Here is a 24829-nt window from a genome sequence, read left to right on the forward strand (position 1 = left end):
CAGGCCAATTAACACAACCCTATTGTCTTAAAATTGGATGATGCATACACCATTTTGCAAACCATATCTCTTGGTCTGTGCTATACTACAGTATTGTTCATTTGCAAAGGTGTGCTTTTAACTTCAATTTACTGCTTGCAATTTACATTAAGAATACTTACATTAATATCTGCGATATTCACAGAATTCCAGAATACTCCCTAACATAGCCTTCAGTATCAACATGTATTCAGTCCACTAAAGATTCATCAGTGTTGAGCAAGTTCCTCAACCAAGTAAATCTTGTTTCTTTGGGTACTGTGGAATCTGATCTCTGGTGGTGGGTTTATTTGTTTCCACCCAAATAGCCTTCCTACAGGTTCCATTTCATGCAACATTGTTAATGTTGTTCCATTTGAGAACAATCTGGTGAATGCAAAGTGCAGAGTATGTATAACAAAGATCTCATGTATGTATAACATGCCCAATTTTAATTTCTTCTTATTAAGCCCAGCACCCCTACAGCAACTTGCCAGAGTACCCTATCCAGAACAAGTCTTTCAAATTGTCTGCAGGTGTAGCCAATCTTTGAAGATCCTTCCTCTCCCAGGGATGACGTCTTTGGATCTTCTGTTGGCATTTCTGTGGCATTGTTTTTTTTATGGGATGATGTTGCTATGCCCCGTGCCCAACCCTCCTCTTTCGCGTCCAGGCTTGGCACTGTCTGTGGCGGAAATAATTTTCATTGAACCATTGTGTTATTTGCTGAAGAGAATACCGAAAGGAACGTGCTGTGCCTCCTCTTCTTTTCATTTATGTTTAATGTAAAGCTAACCCATCTTTGTATTGGTATCATTAGCTGCTCATTGTATCAGGTCATTGGAGATGGAACATAACTGCATGTATTTCTTTTGATCTGAGCTGAACCTGGTGGACTGTTGGACTGCACTTAGTCTGGCTTTTACCCTTTGACCTGTTTGGCTTTGGTGACCCTACCAAAAGCCAAAGCATAAAGCCCAGACTCCAGCCAACATAGCTCTCCTGGTCATTGAGGCGCGTAAACCTGCAAACCCTACAACAAAGTTGGGGGCCCCTTGGAAGATTTTTGATTCAGAACCTGATAAATGCACATCAGGTCAATAATAGTGGTAGTGACTCCATAATGGGACTCCACTAGCAGGTTTGCCAGCCAAAACTACAAAGTTCCCACTCTGGGTCTCTTTCCAGTAGCTCCTGTTGTGGTTTGCTGGGTGTCAATTTTCTTAACATTTGTTTGTGCCTTTAATGTCTCACAATGTGTTTAGTTCACTGGACTTGCAAGTTGCTGTGCCATGGACAAAGTACGATGCCAGCCGACACCAGAAGATCTATAATCTATTATATTAGTGCTCATTCTATATATGCAGCCTGTAACTTCCATCAACTAATTATGAAGTACGAGGGTTCATCTTCCCTTGGTTTACACTCCCCTTTCCTGCACAAGTTGGTTGCTCCACTTACATAAATATGTCTCTCCCTGCTTCATTTCCGTGTTACTGTTTTGGAGCCTTGTAGCTAATTGAGCATCTTCTCTATTGATGTTCAGATGTTTTCATCAACAGCTTCAAAGCTAAATTATTAAACTTAACCTACCCTGGTTAATTGAGTTCGATTCAGCATTAAAGTATCCTGTTTGCAAGTGCATCATGATTAGTTTCTTCTCCAGTGTGGCCAACAAATTGACGTTTTCTTAAATCGAACATGTAAAAACAACGTGATCCTGTGATTGAATAAGTTATTGACTAATTGCAGAGCAGGACCCAGATTTCTCCCAATTTTACCAAAGTGGGAAATGTTAAATCCATAAGACTTTAAAGTCTTTATTATCGAAATCCTTGATGTCAACATATCTGAAAAATACAGTGATAACATCGTAAGAAAAAGAGCTGAAATAATGATTTGTTCCTCAATTCTCCTTATCATAAACACAAGAGATGCTGCAGATGCTGGAAATTTTGAGCAACGCACACAAAATGCTGGAGAAACTCAACATATCCCCGATGGAGGGGAATAAACAGCATTTGAGCTGAGTCCTTATATCAGGACTAATCATGTGTTTTTCATGTTCTGTCACATCTTTCTTTTCATTCATGGGAAATATGCATCATTGCTGGAGAGATTTTGAGAAGCTGGGAGATGAGTTTTATTCTGCCGAATAATCAGTGTCTGTACTGCTCTTGCAACTATGGTATTTGTATGACTACTCCAGTAAGGATTAATAATATATTCCACAGTGATAGCACTGTTGAATGTTTGGTTAGGTCCTCTGTTATTAGAGTTGTTCTTACTTGGTACAGGGTGGCACGGTAGCATAAGGCTTTACAGTGCCATCGATTCCCACTGCTGTCTGTAAAGAGTTTGTACGTTCTCTCTGTGACTGTGTGGGTTTTCCCTGGGTGCTTCAGTTTCTTCCCACATTCCAAAAACGAACAGGTTGGGGTTAGTAATTTGTGGACGTGCTACATTGGTTCCTGAAACATAGCGACACTTGAAGGCTGCCCCCAGCACAAATTTGGACTATGCATTTCATTGGCTTTGTATCTGTACTCAGCACAGTGACAATAAAGTTGAATCTAATCTAATCTAATCTAATTGACACAAACAGCACATTTCACTGTATGTTTCAATGTAGGATGACAAATTAAAGCAATGTTTCTAATCTTAGCTTTACATGTGTGACAAAGATGTAACTTTACACTTGCCAGCCAGGCCTGTATGTTATCCAGGGACAAGCCTGATGAGTTGCGAATGGAAAAGAGGAACTAGTTGTTACTAAACATCTTGCATTAGATGTTAATAGAAGGAAAACCATTGACAAAGCAGTTATCAATTAGAACTTGTTAATATTGTCACATGTACCGAAGTAAAGTGAAAAACCTGTCTTGCATGCTTGTTTCACTGTAAATTATTAAATCATTTCCATTAATCAAATCATTAGGCAGTGCTTTGAGATAGTACAAAGTAAAACAATAACAGAATGCAGAATAAAGTAAAACAGCTAGAGAAAATGCTGATAGACAATAAGGGTAAATGTCATAACCAGGTAGATTATGAGTTTGAGACGAACTTCAAACATACTAGAGAACTATTAACTAGTCCTACAACACCAGCTATAATCTGTCCTTCAACTGCTGATATCTGTTTTAGTGATTTAGTATCTTCTGTCTGATGGGAGTATAGAGAAGAGAGAATGCCTTGGTTGGGGTTGGTACCGATTACGCTGGCTGCTTTACTGAGGCAGTGAGAAGTATAGATGGAGGGGAGGCTGGCTACTGTGATGGGCTGAGCTGTGTCCATAGCTCTCTGCAGTTTCTTGCAGTCAGGGGCCGAGCAGTTGCCATACCAAGCTGTGATGCATCTAACCAGAATGCTTTCTGACAAAAATTGAAAGGGGTTGACAGGGTCGTGCCAAATTTGTTCACCCAGTATTGGTGAATTTAACAGAGAACATCGCACATAGGAATCCCTGCAGTAAGTAGCTGAAATGAATCCTGTCCAGCAAGCACTGCCCTCCTTTGTGCATGCTTTCACTTGGCAGGTGAAAAACATTGATGTCAAGTCATCACTTTTTATTGTCATTTTGACCATAACTGCTGGTACAGTACACAGTAAAATTGAGACAACGGTTTTCAGGACCATGGTGCTACATGAACAATACAAAAACTACACTGAACTATGTAAAACAACAAAACTACACTAGACTACAGACCTACCCAGGACTGCGTAAAGTGCACAAAACAGTGCAGGCATTACAATAAATAATAAACAAGACAATATGGACAGCAGAGGGCAGTAGGTTGGTGTCAGTCCAGGCTCTGGGTATTGAGGAGTCTGATGGCTTAGGGGAAGAAACTGTTAAATAGTCTGGCTGTGAGAGCCCGAATACTTCAGTGCCTTTTGCCAGATGGCAGGAGAGAGAAGAGTTTGTATGAGGGGTGCGTGGGGTCCTTCATAGTGCTGTTTGCTTCTGTAATGGCAGGAAGAGAGACCCAATGATCTTCTCAGCTGACCTCACCATCCACTGCAGGGTCTTGCGATCCGAGATGGTGCAATTTCTGAACCAGGCAGTGATGCAGCTGCTCAGGATGCTCTCGATACATCCTCTGTAGAATGTGGTGAGGATGAGGGGTGGGAGATGGACTTTTCTCAGCCTTCGCAGAAAGTAGAGATGCTGCTGGGCTTTCTTTGCTATGGAACTAGTGTTGGAAGGACCAGGTGAGATTTTCCGCCAGGTGAACACCAAGAAATTTGGTGCTCTTAAGGATCTCTATGGAGGAGTCATCGATGTTCAGCGGAGAGTGGTCGTTCCATGTCAACAGCTATCTCTTTTGTTTTGTTCACATTCAGAGACAGGTGGTTGGCTCTGCACCAGTCTGTTGGCCGCTGCACCTCCTCTCTGTATGCTGACTCGTTGTTCTTGCCGATGAGACCCACCACGGTCGTGTCATCGGCGAACTTGATGATGTGGTTCGAGCTGTGTGTTGTAGCACAGTCGTGGGTCAGCAGAGTGAACAGCAGTGGACTGAGTACACAGCTCTAGGGGGCCGCTGTGCTCAGTGTGAAGGTATTGGAGATGCTGCTTCCAATCCGGACTGACTGGGGTCTCGCAGTAGGCTCAGCTTTCCAGTCAGTTTCTGAGGAATGATTGTGTTGAATGCTGAACTGAAGTCTATGAACAGCATTCAAACGCACGTGTCTTTTTTGTCCAGGTGGGTTAGGGCCAGGCAGAGGGTGATGGCAATGGCATCGTCTGTTGAATGCTTGGGACGGTACGCAAACTGCAGGGGGTCCAGTGATGGGGGCAGCAGGGTCTTGATGTGCCTCATGACGAGCCTCTCGAAACACTTCATGATGATGTGAGTTTTCCTTGGACTCCTGGGTGCCTCATTTCATCATTTGCAACCTTGATGTCAAGAGCAGTTATTTTCACATCATCTTTTATCTGTACTTGGGCTGAGAGTACAAAGACACGTGGAGCTGAACAACCCTCGAACTATCCAAACTGAACAGGAATGAGCACTCAGTAGCAATGCTGTGCACGTAGAACATAGAACATTACAGCACAATACAGGCCCTTTAGTGCACGATATTGTGCCGAACTTTTAACCTACTTGAAGGTCAATCTAACTCTATGCTCCCTCTTGGCCTTCATTCTTCTATCATCCACATGCCTGTCTAAAAGTTTCTTAAATGTCGCTAATGTAACACACACAAAACGCCAAAGGAACTCTGCAGGTCAGACAGCATCTATGGAAGATCTATGGAATAAACAATCTACTCTTTGGGCCAAGACCCTTCTTCAGGAATGAGAAGGAAAGGGGTAGATGCTAGAATAAAAAGGCGGGGAGAGGGGAAAGAAACTAGCTGAAAGGTGCTGGTGAAGCCAGGTGAATAGGAAAGGTCAAGGATTGGAGAAGAAAGAAGCTGGTAGGAGAGGAGAGTGGACCATGGGAGAGAGAGAAGGAGGTGGGGACCCAAGGGGAAGTAACAGGCAGGTAAGAAGAAGTAAATGGTCAGAGTGGAAAATAGAGGAAGGGAGGGAGGGAGTTTGTTTACTGGAAGGAGAAATTAATATTCACCCCTAATGTATCTGACACTATCACCATACCTGGCAGTGTGTACCACACACCCACCACTCTGTGTGTAAAAAACTTACTTATGACATCCACTTTATATTTCTCTCCAATCACCATAAGATTATGCCCGCTCGAATTTGGCATGTCTGCCGTGGGGGAAAGTCTCTGACTGTCCACTCCATCTATGCCTCATCGTCTTGTACGTCTTGCCGCACTTTGCTGATAATTGAGAGTATCCAGGATAGACTGTAAATCAGCTGGGTAGAACTTCTGCCTATTGTGATTAGAACTACCTAAATAACTCTCCATAATGCATGACGCATGCAGCTTTTAACTGTACTGTCACAGCCTGATTGGAGGCAAACACAAACACAACAAGGCCATAGCCTTCACTGTGTCTAGCAGGATATGCTATCTTTTTTTCTATTTCATTCCTTTATAATACCTAGCATATTGTTAACTATGCATCTATGTCTTCGAACATAGAACAGTACAGGCATTTCAGTCCATGATATTATGCCAACCTTTCACTCTCCTCCAAGATCAATCAATCCCTTCCCTCCCACATAGCCCTCCAGTTTTCCTTCATCCGTGTGCCTACCGAAGAGTTTCATAAGTGTCACTAATGTATCTGTCTCTACCACCATGCCTGGGAAGGTGTTGCATGTACTCACCACTCTGTGTATAACAAACTTACCTCTAACACCCTCCTCTCTCTCTAAACTTTCCTTCAGTCACCTTAAAGCTAGGATGCCTTGTACTAGCCATTTCTACCCTGGAAACAGAGGAGGGGAGGGAACGTCGACTCAGACCATGAGAGGCCTGTGTCGGGCATTTTCATGCCTTACAAGGCACAGATTGGAAGTCTGTGTGGGGCGCCATTCCTCGCACAGACACTAGAGCAATGTGTGGTTAAGTGCCTTGCTCAAGGACACAAACACGCTGCCACAGCTGAGGCTCGAACTTGAAATCACTAGACGAACGCCTTAACCACTTGGCTACGTGCCCAACCCTGGAAACAGTCTCTGGTTATCCACTCAACCTATGCCTTTCAGCATCTTGTACACCTAGTCATAAGTATTTGGTCCCTCACCGATCTCGAGGGACCAAGATCCATCCCTGCAGCTCCTGCGTACTGGGGCTGATCTTGTACCTTGTTTGCTGCTTGATAACTATGGGAGAACAGGATCAAAGGACCAATCCTGCTCCTAGTTCTCAAGTTCCATCAATCCGGTGTTTGGAATTTTCTCTATCTTGTATCACTAACACATTTTAATGTTTGCTGGTACATCGTGACAATCTTCAGCACACTACAGACAGCTGTAGACAATTTGTAACTACACTGCCTGTGTTTTCTCAGATTTTCTTTGATTAAAAAATTATTTTTCTTTTTATATTATTTACATTACGTCAACAAGAAACCAGTTTTCTTTCACCAATGTTCCATCAGCAAAAGCTGAGAGTTTTCTTACGCAAGTTCCAGCCTTTCAAAAGTTCAGTGTTAGGGAACGTATCCCCTAGAGCAGGGTTTCTCAACCTGGACTTCACAAACTGTTCAGTTAATGGTAGAGGTCCATGGCATGCAAAAAAATTGGGAACCCCTACACTAGAGCCTTTCTGGCTAAGCTTGAGTATATCCCATACACATTGCCCTGGTCCTTGGAATGTGCTAACTGGTAACAGCAGGTTACAGATTCTTTTAGAACACATTTCTGCTCCAACTGAAGTCCATCAACACCTCATGGATGCCCCAACTCTGAGCTGCAAAATTTATTCTTAACTTACCTTATGCATGTGCTGCACCACCTGATGGAAGGTGTTCTCAGTATGAAAGCAGACTTTGCTTCTGCAAGATTTCTGCCACTCACTGCCACCATTATTTATTAGCAATAGATAGATAAAGATTAGGTCATATTAGTTTATGCTTTCTATTGGTTTTCTGACACCTAGGACAAAACCAATGGCAGCTATGCTCTTAAGGCTTCAGTAGTGATGGTGCTGTCCAGCATTCTTAATAATAGACATTGAAGTACATTTTGTGTTCTTGCTAACTTCAGTGCTTCATCGACAGGGGGGAGTGCTGATTCATCAGGGAGGAAGAATGGTAGGTGGTAATCAACAGCTGGTTTCCTTGCCAGCGTTCGAGCTGACAATTGCAGTTCTTGACACAATTTTATTGAATTATTTTACATCTAAAATAACCAATAATGTAAAGCCTGTGAGAACAGCGTGACATTTTACTGAGGTGGACATTTCCTGCGTGGTATTATTGATAAACAGTTTAATAGAAATTTTGTATTTAGCCATCTTCTCCTCAGGCCAATGATTGTTTTATTAAATAATGGTGAATTTTCTTTTATTCCACATATTTGGTATGTTTTTTCCATTCTTAATTGAAATCAAAGATATAAAATGTTATTAAACCAGAATAAATGTTTTTTTGATCTTTCATACTTCGGTCAATGATTTGTTAACAGAAAATCTTGCGAGTCACATACTGAATTCCTAAAGTTAGATATTTTCATCTACTTATATGGGGAAGCAGAAGAAAGGAAACTATTGGCCAATTAGCATGACCTCAGTGGTTGGGAGGATGTTGGACTCAATTGTTAAGGATGAGATTTCAGGGTACTTGGAGGCACATGGTAAGATAGGCTGAAGTTAGCATGGCTTCCGTGAGGGAAATTCTTGCCTGATAATTCTTTGAGGAAATAACAAGCAGGATAGACAAAGGAGAATTGGTTGATGTTGTGTACTTCAATTTTCAGAAGGCCTTTGACAATGTGCCACATATGAGGCTGCTTAACAAGTTAGGAGCCCATTGTATTACAGAAAAGTTGCTAGCATGGATAAAGCATTGGCTGGCAAGAGGCAAAGAGTGCGAATAAAGGGAGCCTTTTCTGGTTGGCTGACGGTGACTGGTGGTGTTTCACAGGGGTCAGTGTTGCTACGGCTTTTTATGTTGTATGTCAATGACTTAAATGACAGAATTGATAGCTTTGTGGCCAAGTTTGCAGATGATACAAAGATTGGCGAAGGGGTAAGTATTGTTGAGGAAGCAGAGAGGCTGCAGAAAGACTTAGACACATTAGGAGAATGGGCAAAGAAGTGGTAGATAGAATGCAGTGTCGGGAAGTGTATGCTCTTGCACTTTGTTAGAAGGAATAAAGGCATAGATTATTTTCTTAATGGTGAGAAAATTCAAAATTCCAAGGCGCAAAGTGACTCAGGAGTCTTTGTGCAGGATTTCCTAAAGTTTAATTTGCAGGTTGAGTCAGTGGTGAGTAAGGTAAAGGCAATGTTAGCATTCATTTCAATATGACTAGAACATAAAAACAAGGATGTAATGCTGAGGCTCTATAAGACATTGGTGAGGCCTCACTTGGAGTATTGTGAGCAGTTTTGTAACAGTAGTTAGACAGTAAGTATTTCTTTTAACACTCATCATTAATACTTACTGAATTTATCATTCTGTACCTTTCAAGAAAGCCCTGTTCTGTGTCAGGAAAAAATAAAAATTATGTATCAAAGAGAAATTAAAATTTTTTTCTGATGGAAGAGTGAGACTAGCATTTACGAAGCATCTTTCAAGGTCTCGGGCGTCCCAACCACTTCACTGCAATAAAGAGCAAAAATAATCATCAGGCTTATAAAGCACCTGGATTAACAAAGAACAAGAAAGAAGACTTGTTTTTGGTTTTAAGCCAAGCGCCAAACAATGGTACAATGGGCCAAATGGTTTCCTTCAGTACTGTAAAATTCTATGATTGTAAATTATCTCTAAGAAAGAAATAATACTTACTGTGTGCCGTTCTTCGTGAACCATGCGTAGTCTAGCTTTATGGCAACAGTGTTAAGGTTTATTAAGGAATAATTGTTGAAGTATATCCAGCCTGTATTGAGGTAGGCTTCAGATGTCGAGAAGTTGAACTCTCAGTGATTATGACTCATTAAACCATCCTCCCTATGGGTAGCAGGACAAGTCTTTGCAGTGGATTTTTCTGCCCCACCTGATAAGGAGGCAGCTACATAGGCTGTGACATTTTGTCCCCACAGCACTGCTGTCACTTGCAAAGGTTTTCAGTGATTCCACATAGAGTAAAATACATCCTTCACACTATGCAGTTGAAGAGAATTACTTAGTGCTTATGGTGCAGCCATTTCGACGTATTTTAATAGCTAAGTGCTTTTCTGTCTGAAGGATGGTCAGAGCAGCCTGAGGCAGTTGAGAAGGAGACAGTGCTGGGCCTCTTGAGCATGAAGATGGATAGGTCTCCAGAGCCCTTTTGGATATATCTCAGATTACTGAAAGAGAAGGGTCTGCTGCGGCCATGATGAAAATCATTGCTTTCAGGCAAGATCCTGGAGGACTGGAAAGTAGCAAAAGTTGATACTTTTTTTTTAGGAACCAAAGTAGAGATAGTCCAAGAAGTTATAGGACACTGAGCCTCCCATCAGTGACAGGGAAGCTATTGGAGAGGATCCTTAGGAACAGGATTTGTACACATTTGGAAAAGATTGGCCTGATTATAAACAGTCAGCATAATGTGGTTTGGGGCAGGTCATGTGTTATTGAAGGTAGGGCTGTGCATATTGTCTTTGTGGACTTTAGGAAGATATTTGACAAATTCCCTCATTGTAGACTATCCTTGCAATTAAGGTACATAAGACCTATAGTGACTTGCAAGTTTGGATTCAGAATAGGAAACAGAGGGCAATGGTGGGAGAGGGTTCTGGCTGGAGGTCTGTGACCACTGGTGTTCCACAGGGAGCAGTGCTGGGACTTCAGTTGTTTGTAATATAATATATACGAATGACTTGCATGAAAATGTAGGTGGGTGGGTAAGAAAGTTTGCAGATAACGCAAAGGTCGATGGAGTTGTGGACAGTGAAGCTATGTGTCAAAGGATATACATCAGTTATGGAGGAATGGCATATGGAGTTTAATCTGGGCAAGTTTGAGATGTTATGTGGTCAAAAGTAAAGGGGAAGAATGCAGTTAATGGAACTTTAATGCACAAGATCTTGGGGTGCAAATTGATAGCTCTCTATAAGTGACCACTTAAGGGTGGTAAAGAAGATGTATGGCATGCTTACCTTCATTTGTCAGGATATTGCATATAAGAGAAAGGAAGTCATGTTGCAGCTATATAAAACTTTGATTAGGGCACACTCAGAGTATCGTTCTGGTCATCCCATTACAGGAAGGATATAGAGGCTTTAGAAAGAGAACAGAGGAGGTTTACCAGGATACAACCTGGATTGGAGGGCATTAGCTTTAATTTGGATTCACATTCATTTATTTGTCACATGTACATCAAAATATACAGTAAAATGTATTATTTGTGTTAACAACCAACATGCACCAGGATATGCTGGTGTCAACCCACAAGTGTCGCCACCCATTCCGGTGCTAACATATCATGGCCACAATGTTTACTAGAATAACGAGGCTAGACGAACCTGGGTTGTTTTCTGTGGTGTATCAGAGATTGAGGGAAAATCTGATAAAAGTTTATAAAATTATGAGAGACATTGATGGGGTAGACAGCCAGAATCTTTTTCTCAGTGTCAAAATGTCAAATACTAGAGGATATGCATTTAAGCTGGAGGGGGAAAAGTTTAAAAGAGATGTATGATCAAGTATTTTTACACACAGTGGTGGGTACCTGAAATGGGCTGCTAGGGGTTGTTACGAAAGTAATTATGACAGTTCTGTTTGAGTCCTTTAGATAAGACACATGAACATGCAGAGAATGACAGGATAAGTATCTTGTTCTGGAAGAATGTGTATTTTGTTCCATTTGGTATTGTGTTCGGTACAGACATCACAGGCAGAAGGGCCTGCTCCTGCACTGAGTAAAATAGAGGCAAGAGTAGATGTCGAACCGCTGCAAAATGACACTGGAGAGGTAGTAATGGGGGACAAGGTAGTGGTGGACGAACTAAATATTTTGCATCTGTCTTCACTGGAAGACACTAGCAATATGCGAGAAGTTCAAGAGTGACGGGCAGAAGTGAGTATAATTGCTAGTACTCAGGAGAAGGTGCTTGGGAAGCTGAAAGGTCTGAAGGTAGATAAGTCCTCTGGACCAGATGGACTACACCCCAGTGTTCCAAAAGAGGTAGCTGAAGAGATTGTGGAGGCCTAAGTAATGACCTTTCAAGAGTCGCTAGATTCTGGCATGGTTCCAGAGGACTGGAATATTGCAGTGTCACTGCATTCTTCAGCAAGGGAGGGAGGTAGAAGAAAGGAAATTATAGGCCAATTAGCCTAACCTCAGTGGTTGGGAAGATGTTGGAGTCGATTGTTAAGGGTGAGCTCTCAGGGCACATAGAGGCACATGATAAAATAGGCCCAAGTCAGTTACTTAAAGGGAAAATCTTGCCAGACAGATTTGTTGGAATTCTTTGAGGAAGTAATAAGCAGGATAGACAAAATCGGTGGATGTTGTATACTTGGATTTTCAGAAGGCATTTGACAAGTTGTCACGTAAGAGGCTGCTAAACAAAATAAGAGCCCATGGTATTTCAGGAAAGATACGAGCATGCATAGATGATTGGCTGACTAGCAGGAGGCAAAGAGTGGGAATAAAGGGAGCCTTTATTGGTTGTCTGCTGGTGACTAGTGGTGTTTCCCAGAAGTCACAGTTGGGACTTCTTTTTACGTCGTATGTCACTGAATTGGATGAAGGAATTGATGGCTTTATGGCCAAGTTTGTGGATGGTATGAATATAGGTGGAAGGGCAGGTAGTGTTGAGAAAGCAGGAAGGCTGCAGAAGGACTTAGACAGATTAAGAGAATTGGTAAAGAAGTGGCAGATGGAATGCAATGCTGAATGTGTGCCGTCAGGTTTCTATACCTCCTACCTGGTGGTAACAGTGAGAGAAGGGCATGCCCTGGGTGCTGGAGGTCCTTAATAATGAACACTGCCTTTCTGAGACAGCTGCCTGTCTAAGGATACAATGTGTATCCTTGGATGTTAAGCTCCCAACTGTGATTTTCTTTCACCCATGACTCAGTGATGCCCTCAAGATCATACTTGCCAATCTCTAACTGCACTACAAGATCACCTACCTCATTCCATATTCTGTATGCATTCAAGTATAACACCTTAAGTCCAGTTTTCATCGCCTTTTGTCCCCATGTTACACTGCAGCTCATCGTATTGACTGCAATTTTGCCTGTCCTTCTTGACAGTCTCACTACACACTGCATCTAGCAGTATACCAACTGCCCCATCCGCAACCCTACCACTTCAGTTCCTACCCCACCCCCACCAAATAAATTTAAACCCTCCTCAACATCTTTAGCAAAGCTGGCCATAAGGATAATGGTCCCCCTTGGGTTCAGGTGTAACCCACCTCTTTTGTACAGGTCATACCATCCCCAAAAGAGATCCAACGATCCAGAAATCTGAAGCCCTGCACCCTACACCAGCTCCTCATATTGTATCCGATACATGTGACAATAATTCTTGAAACTGAAGGAGTGTATAAGAAGATTATTAATAGCATAGCGATTTTATATATAACAATAACTACCATCATGTACATATTGGAACATGAAGACACACACTCAGTGTTTTAGGACCAGCTTCTTCCCCTGCACCATCAGATATTTGAACGGTCAATGAACCATGAGCACTACCTCACTATTTTTGCTCTCTTTCTACACAACTTACTTAATTTATATATCTTTCCAATATCTTATTGTAATGTATAGTATACTTTGTGACGTGCACTATGCTGCTACCACAAAACAACAAGTTTTATGGCGTATGTCAGTGCTAATAAACCTAATTCTGATTCTGAACTGGAAAACTTAGCCTTCTGAGCCAACTAACTAAGTGTGCTCTGAACTACACAAGACATTCTGCAGATGCTGGAAATCCACAGTAACACACACAAATGCTGGAAGAACTCAGTAGGTCAGGCTGCATCTATGGAGAGGAATAAAGAGTTGACATTTTGGGCTGAGACCAGTCCATCACCACCAAAACTCTGAAGCTTCTTTCCTTTAACTCTCCAGCTTCTCAACAAAACTCACTCACTGTCCTTGCATAACATCTGTTAAATGGTCTCCTCTTGTTGTGTTGATAACTATTGAGTCTGTTTATATGTTCACATTTTTTTCAGTTTGATTATTAGTGTTTGTACGTGTGACCGTTCTGCCAATTGTAGATTGCTCATGGCTGTTTGCTATTGTGTTGTCTGTGCTTTATGCTTGGCACTGAACCACGTTCAATTCTGGTATGTTTCAAATACTGTCAATGAAGTGATTTTGATTCTGATTCTGAGTTAATTGTCTTTTCCTCGACAAACTGAAGGAGATTGGTTCTGATTGAGTGAGAGATAGGTGTTAAAACAGCTATAGTGTTTCATGATCCTAATCATGAAAAAACACTGAAGCACCCACAAGGGTTCACGAGCAGTTCTATTTACTGGAAAGAGGTTTTGAATATAAGTGGTGATGGAGAGGGGGCAGAAAAGGCTACGGTTAATAATTTGATCTGACCATATTAATTCTTTGAGTTGTGCAGTTGATAGTTTGCATCATTATAGCACTGCAGTAAAGTTTGAGGCTGTGAAATGTGGTGTAGTGGGAACAGTTTCGCATAACTGACTAGATTTCATTAAATCACTACAGGTAAGGTATTACCAAAGTTGTATATATCACATCTGTGGATAAATGACTCTTGCCCTCCCCACCTGCCCATCACTAGCCTCTGATGCCCCTCTTCTCCTTCCCTTACTCCCCGGTCTGTTCTCTTCTCCAATCAGATTCCTTCACCTTCAGCTCTTTACCTGATCCACCTATCAACTCCCAACTGCCCACTTCATTCCCTTTCCAACTCACCTGGTCTCACCTATCACCTGCCAAGTTGTACTCCTTTCCTCCCCCACCCCCAGCACCTGAAGAATCTCTTGCGTTTATGTCTGTTAGAGGAAACTAGCTTTTAATGGTCTAAAACAGAAGGAAGAAATAAAGTATAGAATTTTAAAAGCTTGTACATCTGTCTCAGCCAGGTCCAAGATGTTTATCGTCGAAGTTAAATGAAAGAAACAGTCATCATTTGAAATAGATGCCAGATTGATTTTAAAAAACAGTATTTTTTGGAGATTAATACTTTAGGTTGGTGTGGAAACTTTCAACATCATATATCAGCGAATTGTTTGTTATGTCTCCCCTCTCACTGTGAAATGAGGACACTCCTTTTTCCCTTATTAGGGAGAGAGAGAGAGCCTGTAGTACGTCGAATTACTGGGTGAACGAGTATTCTTTGGGGTACTGCAAGTCTGTGTCTTTATTGATGCTTTGCTGCACACTTGAGTGCTTGGTGATGCTTTTTTGTTGGTGGGGGAGGGGGTCATTGCCTTGCTGCTGCTTATACATTGGGGGGGGGAAGCTGGGGAGGGCTTTGGGGTTCTAATGTCTAACTGTCATTCATTCTTTTGGGCACTATTTTTGTGGATGTTTGCGAAGAAAAAGAATTTCAGTATATATAGTACACACTTCTCTGACATTAAATATATCTATTGAAAATATCTAGGGGATGACTGATTCCCTCTTGTCTGTACAGAAACAGGTGTGTAGCACGTGCAAGAAATCAGTCCAAAAGTTGGTACCTGTAGGTTTTATAGGACATAAATTGCAGAGAGGAAATTTTGGCAATGAGTACCATAACCTACCTGTGAAGCTGCAGTGAAACAGTATCTCAGTTCAGTAAAGTAGCAAAAATGCTTATCCCAGCAAGTACCTTAACTCTTGACTGAACACATGCCAACACTGAAGCTATGATGGGTTATATAAATCCAGCTGTGTTTAACAGTAGAGTACTGCAGGAGGAAATGCCGTATTCATTAAAGCAGTAACTTCTTGTATTTTATAGCATCAATTAATCTGAAACGTTCAGCATAGAAACGGGGCCTGTCGGCCCACCTCTTCCTCGCAGACCTTGATTCCAATCTCCACTAATCACATTTCAGACTATAAGACAGGAGCAGAATTAGCCCATTTAGTCCACTGAGTCTGTTCCACCATTCCACTATGGCTGATTTTGTATCCCTCTCAACCCAATCCTCCTGCCTTCTCCCCATAACCTTTGATGCCCTTACTAATCAAAAACCCATCAATCTCCACTTTAAATATACCCAAATGACATGTCTTCCACAGCTACCTGTGGTAATGAATTCCACAGATTCGCCACTCTTTCTAAAGAAATTCCTCATCTCTGTTCTAATTGGACGTCCTTCTATTCTGAGGCTTTGTCCTCTGGTCCTAGACTCCCGCACTATAAAAAAAATCCTCTCCATATCCACTGTATCTAGGCCTTTCAATGAGATTCTTCTGAACTCCAGCAAGTATATGCCCAGTGGCATCAAATGCTTCATTTGTTAAGCCTTTCATTCCCTGAATCATTCTTGTGAATTTCCTGTGGACCATCTCCAATGCTAGCACATCTTTTCTTATATAAGGGACCCAAAACTGCTCATAATACACTAAGTGGGGTCTGAGTAATGCCTTATAAATCCTCAGCATTACATCCTTACTTGTATATTCTAGTCATCTTGCAATGAATGTTAACATTGAATTTGCCTTCTTTACTGACTCAACCTGCAAGTTAACCTTTGGAGAATCCTACACTAAGACTCCCAAGTCCCTTTGCATCTGGAATTTTCTAATTTAGGCTATTTGGTCTGTTTCACCATTTGATCATGGCTGATTTATTATCCCTCAGAAGGCTGGGGCTCATACAGTGAGTTTATTCAGAAAAGATGGATGTGCTCTTTAATTGGTTTAATTAAATCTACCTCCACCACCTTCTCCAGCATCTCCTTCCAGTTATTCATCAATCTCTGTGATGGGAAAAATCTGGCCCTCAAATTTCATGGCCCGACTTCACTCAAGATGCTTCACTGGAATTTTATCAGACAAAATTTGACTGTGTGTCAAACAGAGCTATGAGAGTAGTAACCAAAAGCTTGATCAAAATGCTTGGTTTAAGGAGAAAAGATAAAAGGAGGGATCACGGAGAGTAAAATGAATTGTAAGGCTGAAGGCAAGGGCACCAATGATAAAGTGATTAAATTCAAGTGCAGGAGAGCAAATGTCACAGAGAATTATGAGGCTGGAGGAGTTTAAAGGGAAACAGCTATGTCGATAAAAGTTTTGAAAATAATATGCATAAAGTCAAAGCCTGTCTTGATTGGTAATGAAGATGAAGACAAACCAAGGCATGAATGAGGGCTTCAGCAGCACATAAACTGAGTGATGGAGTGGTGGGTGTCGGGGGGGGGGGGGGGAATGGATGACGATGTGGTCCAAAGCTCACCTTCAGGACCCAATACGACACCCAAGTTGTGAGCACCCCATTTCAGCCAGCCGTCAGGACAATGAAGTTGGTCAGTAAGGCGTGCATTTTGTGAAGGAAGCATTGACTTTGTTTGTACTGGTGTTTTGTTAGTGGAAATGTTAGCTGTTCTGAGCAGGTAGGAAAATGAAAACAATATGAATTTTTACAGCACTATTTGGACTTGCAGTCCACCCCACTACTACCAGAAAACACTAAATGCAACACAGCCAATAAAGTTCTTCAGTTATATTGTTGTAAATATGGAAACTAATTTGCATATAGTAAGGAGCATCAATCTAATCATCTCTGTTGGCAATATTAAATCAAATTGTGGTTATTGGCTGGGTCACTGCTGCTGGTTAAAAACTGGCGAGGCATCTTCTGTATCCATCTGGGCTCTACATGTTATCCAAAGCTCGGCATTTCTGCCAGTGTAGCAGTCCGCCAGCACTTTAGGCTGAACTTGTGTGTTCAGGTCCAGGGTAGTGGTGTCTCTAAAGCAAGCAAGCTGCCGACTGATCGTCCCACGAGGGGTCAGAAGAGGATTGTTCCCTCAAACTGCACTTTGCTGTCAATGGCTTGTCAAGAATTTATAAGTTACTATGGAACAGCTTCCATCCAGACACTTATCTCATCAACTTTTATGACTATGGTGTATCTCTTGACAAGTAATGGCCATTTAATGTGACTATTAGCAGCCGACAGCAGTAAATCAATTCCATTTCTCTTTCTGTGGTTACAGATCTTTATTCCTTGCAGAGAAACTCGCCACAGTGTTTCTTTTCTGTCAGATAGATGTGTTATTTCGGTTTTTTTTTACCACTTTATTTCAAATTTAGAACATAGAACAGACCCTTTGGCCCACAAAGTTGTGCTGACTCTTAACTCATTTCAATAACAATTAATTGCTTCCTTCCCACATTGCCCTCCATTTTTCTTTCATCCATGTCCCTATCTAAGTCTTTTGAATGACCCTGATGTACCTGCCACCACCCCTGGCAGAGTGTTCCATGCATTCATCCCTCTCTTTGTAAAAAAAAACCTACCTCTGACATCTCCCCTCCATACACATTAAAATTATACCGCCTCCTATTAGCCATTTACGCCCTGCGGAAGTGTAAGTGTCTCTGGCTATCCACTATATCCTTGCCTGTTATCATCTTGTACACGTCTGTCAAGTCATCTCTTATTCTACTTCGCTGCAAAGTAAAAAGCCCTAGCTCGCTCAACCTATCCTCATAAAACATGCTCTCTAATCTGGGCATTATCCTTGTAAATCTCCTCTGCACCCTCTCCAAAGCTTTTACATCTTTCTATAATGAGGCAACCAGGCTGAACACAATATTCAAAATTTAATATAAAAATATTCCTCCGTTTAAGTGCAAATTTGAAAAATGTTGAAAATTGCAGGGATTTTGAATGAAGGCGTGAGGGGAGAAAATTTATGATAAAGAGTCTTTCTAACATTTCATAATAGCTAGAATGCAGAAGTGATGGACTGTATATATTCCTATACTCCTTCCTCTCCAGCCCTTTATCTTTCCCACCCACCTGGATTCACCTATCACCCTCTAGCTAATCCTCCTTCCCCCCACCCCCATACAACCGTTTTATTCTTGGCATCTTCCCCCTTCCTTTCCAGTCCTGAAGAAGGGTCTTCGGCCTCAAACATTGGCTGTTTATTCATTTCTATAGATGCTACCTGACCTGCTAAGTTCCTCCAACATTTTGTGTGTGTTGCTTGGATTTCCAGCATCTGCAGACTTTCTTGTGTTTATATTCTGTTTAAGCACTTCTTTGTGTCTGTCTTAATCTGTTATAATATGTTAAAAATTGATGGGTGCAAGAACAACTTAACGGAAAAGCCAAGCAGCCAATGCAGTACATTAGAACAGTTAAGACAAAACTCATAAATCAATTTGACATTTGCCATGTGCCCATGTTTCTTGATTTCTCTCAGTGATCGATATTCCTCGTTCATTCTGAGCTTGAATGTACTCATCACCACAAGTACACACACTCCTTTTTAAATATCAAAGTGATCCTTATTGCAACGAAAGGTTTTGGATAGTCATAGTCAGATAGTAGATAGACTTATTTTCCCAGGGTTAAAATGCCAAATTGTCAGGCTTAGCTTAGGGCGACGTAGTGACATAGCAGAGGAACATTATTGCGGTGCCAGCTGTATGATCGAAGTCTAATTCCTGCTGCTTGTATGTATGGAGTATTTACGTTCTTCCCATGAGCACATGGGTTTCCTCTGCTGGTTCCATATATCTCCCATATTCCAAAGGTGTACGGTTAGGGTTAGTGAATTATACATGAAGAAGTGCCGTTTCATACTCTCAATGTCTGATTGTTGATGCATACAATAGAAAATATCCGTAATACCATAAGGCATAGGAGAATAATTAGGCCATTTGGTCCATTGAGTCTGCTCCACCATTCAATCATGGTTTATTTATTTTCCCTCTCAACCCTATTTTCCTGCCTTCTGCAACCTTTGATAGCCCGACTAATGAAAAACCTTTCAACTTCTGCTTTAAATATACCCAATGACTCGGCTGCCACAGTCATCTATGGCAATGAATCCCACAGACCTACCACCTTCTGGCTAAAGAAACTCCTCCTTGCCTCGCCAGGGGGATGTCCTATTCTGAGGCTGTTTCCTCTGGTCCCAGATTCTCCCACCATTTTAAGCATCCTCTCCATATTCACACTATCTAGGCTTTCAGCACTCAGTAGGTTTCAATGAGACCCCCCGCCCCCCAGTCTTCTAAGTTCCAGTGAGTACTGGTGCAGAGGCATCAAGCGCTCCTTATGCATTAACTGTTTCATTCCCAGGATTATTCTAATGAACCTCCTCTGGATGCTCTCCAATGCCCCCATTTCCTTTCTTAGATAAGGAGTCCAGAACTCTTTGCAATACTCCAAGTGAGGCCTCACCAGTGCCTTATAAAACCTCAGCTTGACATCCTTGCTTTTTCATTCTAGCCCTCTCGAAGTAAATCTTAACATTCCATTTGACTTTCTTGTACTGCCTCAACCTGCGTGTTATCCTTTAGGGAATCCTGCACAATATCCCTTTCAAAAATATGCATGAAAACTGACATACGTAACAGCAGAAAATATTCATCAACCGCACCATCACCTATAGAGTAAGAGAGAAAATCAAGACATAAAATTCCAAATCAGTGACTTTCCATCTAAATCTTACCACTGAGGAGAATTTTGACTGAAAATGATGTTCAGTTGATAAAGTTGGGTCCATGTTATCGTAGGAGGGGTTGTATGAAATCTGGCAATTCTTTACCCTTCCTAGTTGTGCATCCAAATCATTCTCAAATCGTCAGTGATCATTCATGCAAAAAAAAGAACATGTAATCCAGTATTTTATGGTAAGGTGCTTTGTTTGGAAAGACCAACACCAGAAACACTCAGTATTGATTCTGGACCACAATATTCCACAATTTCCAATACTGGAAATCGGTCAAATTAGCAGACTGGTTAGGTCAGACTAGCAGGATGCTGCCTGAACTGTCTGTATAGTTGGCTCTACATTGCTGTATTTATCTGTAAGACTGAAGTGTTATGGCAGTTTAACTCAGTACTAAATGCCATGTCCAAAGACCCCTTATCTCTCACTTGCTTCAGTCTGATTTGCAGACTGATACTTCATTTTACTCACCTTACTTGAGGTTATAAGCTGACACTTCCTGATGTGTACTCTGAACATCTAATGAAACAGCTGTAATGATAAGACGCAGAGATTCTGCAAATGCTAGAAATCTAGAGTAATACACTCAGAATGCTGGAGGAACAGCAAGTCAGACTGCACCTATGGAGGGGAATAATCAGCCAACCTTTAGATTTGCCATTAGATTTGCACCTCATTTCTGACTTCTGAGGGACTTCCTGAATTGTATCATCTCCACGTCCAACACTACCCATGCTCCTTTTCCTTCTACTGATCCTTTCAAAATGGCCGGTGCCCTGCAAAGTCAGTTTTCAATCCATGATCTCCTTGCGACATTACCAAACCTATTTATTTCTGTTTCTGTCCGTAATTCATCGCTACGAATCTTGCAGAAGTTAAATAAAGAGCCTTCAGTTTAGTTATTTTGCCATTTTTCCTATGCTGACACTACTTTCAACTGCACAGTAAGGTTTGCTTGTCCTACCAACCTTCTCCTGATTATCATGACCCCTAGTACTACCCACTTCCATTGGCCTTCTCTTTCTCTTTAACTTTCAAAAATTCCCCTCATTCAAATTCCTTCCTGCCTCCAACTATTTAGTTTAAACATTTATCCATTGCCCTTGTGATTCGATTGAATGTTATTGCTACCGGGCATTGGAAGTATACTTTCTCATGCAAATTTCTGTCCCATCTAACACTTGGATTGCGTTCAGTTATGTAAAGCACTCATTATGAAGTTTAAAAACTGTAGCTATCATTCGGTTATAATAAAGCTGTTGTACAGCAAATGCCCTTTAATCTTATAGATCAAAGCAAGTACAATTTATTTCTTACAAGCACACCATCTTCTTTAGAATGCTTCGATACAATATAGTGGAAGAGAATTATTCAGCTCATCTGCTTCCTCATTTTATATATGGGGTGCCATGTAGCAGCATGGCACTATTACAGCTGGAGGTGTTTGGAGCCGTCTGTCAGGAGACTGTACATTCTCCCCGTGACCATGTGGTTTTCTCCAGGTGCTCCGGTTTCCTCAAAGACGTACAGGTTGGTAGGTTAATTGGTCATTGTAAATTGTCCTGCAGTTAGTCTCGTGTTCAATAGGTAGGTTATTGGGCAATGTGGTTTGCTGGACCAAAAGAGCCTGTTCCACACTTTGTCTCTAAATAAATTAAAATAAATAAAAACATAAAATGCCAGAAGCTTGAAACATTAACTCTGCTTTTCTTTCCACGGATGCTTTCTGACTCACTGACTGTTTCAAACATTCTCTGTTTGTGTTTCAGATTTACACTATTTGCAATTTTTTATTATTTTAGTTCTTCTTATTTACCATCTCATTAAGATGTAAAAGGCTGTAAACACAGACCATCGGGCTGAAGGTCAGCTTCTAATCCATCGTTATATGATCTTCTTGCATGATAACTTACACTCTTGATCTCACACTCTATCTCGTTATGGCCCTGCACCTTACTGTCTGCCTGCACGTCACTTTCTCTGTAACTGTAACACTATATTTTGCATTTCATTCTACTACCTCAATGTATTGATGTGATGAAATGATCTCCATGGACGGCATGCAAAATAAAGTTTTTCACTCTACCCCAGTGACAATATAAATCAATTTTACCAATTTGATCAGTGCTCCTGCAGTGACTATCTCTGAATAGTGATGAGGATTCAAGGCTAAGGAGCTCCAACAACTAGAAGGCTTTTGTTGTGTCCATCTTCTTTGTAGTTCATTAACTCAGCACAGGTCGGACTGTTTAAATCTGGCCATTTCCTGCAATGCAAAACACAGGGCCTCATTTCTGAATGAGCCTGACAAAGCTTCCATTTGTTAAAGAAATTAAAACGTGCTTATGTCCAGGCATTATCTCTCTCTCCAAGCTGATCCACACCCAAACTGCCACTGCCAAATCTACGCCTTTTGCAGCAATATATTATGTAACGCATTTATCTGTTCAGGAGATAGCGACTTCATGGTAAGTCATTATCAATTATCCCTGATTGGGAAGTTAATGGTATGAAGTTACATTTCAGCTAGGTAAGGATGACTGATTTCCTTCCCTAAAGAGCATTAGTAAAATACATGAGCATTAAGCCTTGACTTGAAATAAAGCTATACAGCTACCATTATTGAATTATTTATTTTGGGTTATTGTGTAAATTCAAGCTCTCCACCTATCATGATGGGATTTGAAGCCATTTCTAAATCAACAGCCCAACCATTACACTTCCTCTGTACCTATCCGTGTAGCACATTTTTCATTGATGAGGTAATTGTCCACCTTTGTATCAATTCTTGTGAGTTTTTAAAGATATAGACCAAACAGGGGCAAAAGGGACAAGACGATAAGACAGAGGGACAGAATTAGGCCATACAAGCTTTAGATGTTTCAGCAAGGACAGGGAGGGAGGCAAAAGAGGTGGGGGTGTGGCACTGCTGATCAGAGATAGTGTCACGGCTGCAGAAAAGGAGCAAGTTATGGAGGGATTGTCTACGGAGTCTTTGTGGGTGGAAGTTGGAACAGGAAGGGGTCAGTAACTTTACTGGTTTTTTTTAATAAACCACACAATTGTAACATGGACATTGAGAAGCAGATAGGGAGACAGATTCTGGAAAGGTATAATAATAACAGGGTTGTTGTGGTGGGAGATTTTAATTTCCCAAGTATCGATTGGCATCTACCTAGAACGAGAGGTTTAGATGGGGTGGAGTTTGTTAGGTGTGTTCAAGAAGGTTTCTTGACACAATATGTAGATAAGCTTACAAGAAGACAGGCTGTACTTGATCTGGTATTGGGAAATCAACCTGGTCAGGTGTCAGTTCTCTCAGTGGGAGAACATTTTGGAGATAGTGATCATAATTCTATCTCCTTTATAATAGAATTGGAGAGGGATAGAAACAGACAAGTTAGGAAAGCATTTAATTGGAGTAAGGGGAAATATGAGGCTATCAAACAGGAACTTGGAAGCATAAACTGGAAACAGATTTTCTCAGGGAAACATACGGAAAAAATGTGGTAAATGTTCAGGGGTTATTTGCATGGAGTTCTGCATAGGTACATGCCATTGAGACAGGGAAAGGATGGTAGGGTACAGGAGTCGTGGCGTACAAAGGCTGTTGTGAATCTAGTCAAGAAGAAAAGAAGAGCTTATGAAAGGTTCAAAAAACTAGGTAATGATAGTGATCTAGAAAATTGTGAGGCTAGCAGGAAGGAGCTTAAGAATGAAATTAGGAGAGCCAGAAGGGGCCATGAGAAGGCCTTGGCAGACAGAATTAAGGAAAACCCCAAGGCATTCTGCAAGTATGTGAAGAGCAAGAGGATAAGACGTGACAGAACAGGACCATTCAAGTGTGACAGTGGAAAAGAGTGTATGGAACCGGAGGAGATAGCAGAGGTACTTAATGAGTACTTTGCTTCAGTATTCACTACGGAAAAGGATTTTGGTGATTATAGGGATGATTTACAGCAGACTGAAAAGCTTGAGCATGTAGATATTAAGGAAGAGGATGTTCTGGAGCTTTTGGAAAGCATCAAGTTAGCTAAGTCTTCTGGACCAGACGAGATGTACCCCAGGCTACTGTGGGAGGTGAGGGAGGAGATTGCTGAGCCTCTAGCGATGATCTTTGCATCGTCAACAGGGATGGGAGAGGTTCCGGAGGATTGGAGGGTTGCGGATGTTGTTCCCTTATTCAAGAAAAGGCATAGATGTATCCCAGGACATAATAGACCAGTGATTCTTACTTCAGTGGTTGGTAAGTTGATGGAGAAAATCCTGAGAGGCAGGATTTATGAACATTTGAAGAGGCATAATATGATAAGGAATAGTTAGCATGCCTTTGTCAAAGGCAGGTCGTGCCTTACGAGCCTGATTGAATTTTTTGAGGATGTGACTAAGCACATTGATGAAGGTAGAGCAGCAGATCCTCCCCATTCTTCTAAACTCCAGCAAGTACAGGCCTAGAACCATCAAACACTCCTCATGCATTAATCCTTTTGTTCTTGGGATAATTCTCGTAACCCACACACACAAAATGCTGGAGGAACTCAGAAGGCCTGTCAGATCTATAGACAGGAGAGTTGACATTTGAGGCTGAGACCTTTCACCAGGATCCTTCATCGCTTCCAGCAGAAATTCTAGTGTTTATCATTCTCGTAGACTCCCCTGGA

General features: G+C 41.4%; 1 protein-coding gene across 1 annotated transcript in view; it reads left to right on the forward strand.

Moving 5' to 3' along the window:
* Nucleotides 1-24829, forward strand: part of rptor (regulatory associated protein of MTOR, complex 1) — a 500247-nt gene that overhangs the window by 389282 nt on the left and 86136 nt on the right. The window lies entirely within an intron of this gene.

Source organism: Mobula hypostoma, chromosome 22 (genome assembly GCF_963921235.1).
Source record: "Mobula hypostoma chromosome 22, sMobHyp1.1, whole genome shotgun sequence".
Taxonomy (NCBI): Eukaryota; Metazoa; Chordata; class Chondrichthyes; order Myliobatiformes; family Myliobatidae; genus Mobula; species Mobula hypostoma.